Source organism: Chrysochloris asiatica, unplaced genomic scaffold (genome assembly GCF_000296735.1).
Source record: "Chrysochloris asiatica unplaced genomic scaffold, ChrAsi1.0 scaffold00037, whole genome shotgun sequence".
Lineage (NCBI taxonomy): Eukaryota > Metazoa > Chordata > Mammalia > Afrosoricida > Chrysochloridae > Chrysochloris > Chrysochloris asiatica.
Genome location: NW_006408555.1, coordinates 18,571,416 through 18,575,706, shown reverse-complemented (window position 1 = coordinate 18,575,706; position 4,291 = coordinate 18,571,416).

Here is a 4,291-nt window from a genome sequence, read left to right as displayed (position 1 = left end):
GTTGAGTGAAATTCGTTAGTCACAAAAGGAGAAATACTGCATAGGACCACTACTGTAAAAGACTAAGAAAAACAACTCATACTAAAGGGGGGGGCGGGGAGAGTTCTTTGTTGGTTACCAGAATGTGGAGGGTGGGGTAAGAGGAGGGAGGGGAAGATGGAGCACTGGGCAGGAAATAGAAACAGGATGGTTTGGGTGCTAGGGAAGGGGACAACATACGAGAAGGGGGAAGGGAATGGAAGAACAAAGTGGACAGGAAAACAATTAGTAGGTTTGCATGGGCTAAGTGGGACAGAGGTAAATAGTGCTGTGTGCACAACCTTGGAACAACAGGGCTCTGGGATACAGGGATTGAGACATGGTTGGAATGGAGAAAAGGGGGGAATTAATGTTAAGATTCTTGGCTGTCTTTTGAATCTTGGTTTCCCTTGCATACCATTATAAAATAGACACTTCAGGGGGAGAGAAAAGAACAGCCAGAATTATCACCATAGAAAGCTTGTAAGTCCATCTTCTGCCTATAACTGATTGGAATACCTTAAAGGGGGATACCTTAAAGGGGGCTACAACGTGCCTAGTGAAGGAGGCTTCCTGCAGATCCTCTACATTACATAAGACCCTAAATGGAATCCTGAACAGCATCCAGATTCTTCAGAGGAGGGAAATTTCCACTTGAAAGGACAAGCAGACCATCCTGGAATGGCTAGAAGAACAGAAGATACTTCTTGAAAGAAAGACCGACAGGAAAAATAGAAAACAATATAGGCAGTCTGACTGATTATTACAAGAACAAGGTTGCTCACCCAGGAGACATCAAGGCAAGTGGTCATATCTCCTCAGGGCAAACCCCCTTCCCAGACTAAGACTCAGTGGGAATACAGGCTCTGATTGGTGACCACATTCGGCACCGATAAGGGGAAGTAAGAGAAAAATAGCAATGTACCTGCGAGCTAAGCCCTACAACGTTCAATAGACACTTGTGAACCAGGTGGAAACCTGGTTGGCTAGCAGTGTGGCAAGACCTGGGTACTCTTGGGCCGAGAGTCAATGAAATAGCCACAGAGGACTAGAGTGGAGAGTGAAGCGTCCAGCTGATAAGAGAGGGCATATGCCTAAGAACACCCACACTTGCAGATAATACCCACTTGACCAGGCTTCAATGAGTAGATGATCACAGCTCAACTAGAAGAAAGAAGAGGAAAAACAGAGTAATCTGATACAATTTGATGAACTTGACCTACACCTATGGATGCAGTAGCTCCAGAGAGGGAACAAATTTTTACAGCGAGTATCATTTCCGCCCCCTCCATACAGAGAGTAGATAGGGATGGGCGACTTGGACATTGGCTACCCAAAATGGACGGGCTACAAAGGCAAGAAGTGACTGGTTTACAAGCTTTCAAGAGGGAGCCTAGATCCAGAGAGTGTACAGAAAGGTAGAATCTCCACTGAGTAATATCCAATCTGTCTGAGCGGGGCTGATGAAAGGAGATGGGGATAGGTCTCTTGTGATACAATAGTGAATAATTGTTATCAGGACTGATTGTGAGGGTTGTAAATGTAAAGGTGATGTTTTGTAGCAAAAGAAGGGGAGTGATTGAATTTGCAGTCTAGGGTCAGAGGTCCCTGGGACCATCAAGGGAGAAGAGTGGAGAGTGGGACCCTACCCAGAGAAGCAGTGACGCCAGAGATGGAGGCAGAGACGATGACGTGGAGAGATGGAGCAGCTGGGGACTTTAGACCCAGAGAGGGAGAGGGGCTGTGTGCTGACGACCAGGGGGCAGGCTTGCAGGGTATACCCTTTGGTTGGTTGATGATGCATGGAGGGGAGTATAACCATGGCAATGAAGCGATGCACGATAGAATGAATGCAAAGCTAATGTTCTGCCATGTAAACTATCACATCATTCACAATAAAATATTTTTAGAAAAATACTCTGATTTATATTTTAAGTTTAGACTTCATTTTTGCTTGGGAATAGTACATTTTTCATCGAAATATTAAGTATTGAATAAAACCACAGATACCATAGATTAAATCCTGGTCTGAGGTTATGATGATGAAAGACTTTTAAGACTCTCTTTGGTTTATTGCTATTGTCGAGTCAGTTCTTTATAGGGTTTCTGAGGAGCAGTTTGTGGGTTTGAAGTCTGAACTTGTCGTTTGTAGTCCAGTGCTGATCCCACAGCGATTTATGGTTAGTCTATAGGACATACTTTTTCTCCAGTCTCCAAGAAGTACTATGGATGAGCTTCCAATTTGGCCAATTCTAAACAAACCTCAGTCCAATTTTTAATGAACAAATACCACTCTAAATATATCTAACCAAGGGGTAAACATAGTTGGTTCAATGATTCTGAGCAGAGGCAACCTATGTTTTAATTATAAGGTCACTGGTAACTTTATTGGAGTTCTTGTAGGTAAGGACCAATGACATGGAGAAAATTTTCTCTGCTCTGCATATTCTAATCACAACTAGATAATTTCCTTGTGTTTAAAATTAACCAAAAAATAAAAATTTAAAACATAGTATTCAAATGTGAGAAAAGTACGTCCTAGACCTTGTGCTTCTCAAATTGCTGTCTAGGTATACTCTGGCCACATCATAGTGTCCTGAGTTGGGGAAAAACATGGTATTTCTTCCTGAAGCATCACTTTCCCTTGATGCTTATAATGTGAAAGTTTATTTTCATATGCAAACAAATGTAGCTTTATTTTTGAGTAGGGAATATGTTTTTTCATTAAAAAAAATGTTATTTGTAATGATCTATTGCTTGTTTTAATTGATTTAGTATAAGTTTTTAAATAATCTCAGTTTTACTTTTCATTATGGTTAAATTTAATTGTTATAACAAACCTAAAGAACTTCTTTAGAGTATTGATCTTTTTAATTTTTATTTTTATTGTGACTTGAGTGACGGTTTATAGACAACATCATCAGTTTTGCATTTAACAAATTATACACTCTGTTTTATCTCCATGACTACAACCCCCTCCATGCAACAACAGTTGGTCCCACTTCCTCCCTGTAGTTACCCATGTACAAATATATTCTTTCAAATTATTATACATCCATGTTGTTGTTGTTGTTGTTGTTGTTGTTGTTGTTAGGTGCCATCGAGTCGGTACCAACCCATAGCGACGTTATGCACAGCAGAACGAAACACTGCCCGATCCTGGGCCAACCTCACTACTGTTACCATGCTTGAGTCCATTGATGCTGCCACTTGGCCAATCCATCTTGTTGGGGGTCTTCCTGTTCTTCTCTGACCCTCCACCTTACCAAACATGATGCCCTTCTCCAGCGACTGGTCCCTCTTGAAAATATGTCCAAAATTTGAGAGACAAAGTTTGACCATCTTGACCTCCAAGGAGCACTCCAGCTGCACTTCTTCCAAAACGGATCTATTGGTTCTTTTGGCAGCCCACGGCACTTTCAATATTCTTCTCCAACACCATAACTCAAAGGCATCAATTCTTCTGTTGACTACCTTATTCACTACCCAGCTTTTGCATGCATATGAGGTTATTGAAAATACCATGTCTTGGTACAGGCTCACCTTAGTCCTCAAGCTGACATATTTGCTCTTCAACACTTTAAATTCTTGTACAACAGATTTGCCTAATGCAATACGTCCTTTGACTTCTTGACTACTGCTTCTATGAGTGTTGATAGTTGATCCAAGGAGAATGAAGTCCTTGAGAACTTTAATCTTTTCTCAGTTGATAAGAATGTTGTTTACTGGTCCAGTGGTGTGGATTTTTGTTTTCTTTACGTTGAGATGTAACCCATACTGAAGGCTGTGCTCTTTGATCTTCATCAGTAAGTGTTTAAGTCCTCTTCACTTTCAGCAAACAAGTTGTATCATCTGTATATTGCAGGTTGTTAATGAGTCTTCCTCCAATCCTTATGCCATGTTTTTCTTTATATAACCCAACTTCTCAGATTATTTGCTCAGCATACAGGTTAAATAAATATGGTGAAAGAATACAACCTTGTCGCACACCTTTCTTAATTTTGAAATGTTCAGTGTTCCCATGTTCTGTTCAAACAACTGCTTCTTGGTCCAGGTACAGATTCCTCATGAGCACAATTAAATGTTCCGTAATACTCATACTTTACAATATTGTCCATAGCTTGTCATGATCCACACAATTGAAAGCCTTTGCATAGTCAATAAAGCACAAGTAAACATCTTTCTAGCGTAGTGGTTACGAATCGGGCTGCGAACCTTAAGGTCAGTGGTTCGAAACTACCAGCCGCTCCGTGGGAGAAAGATGAGGCTTTCT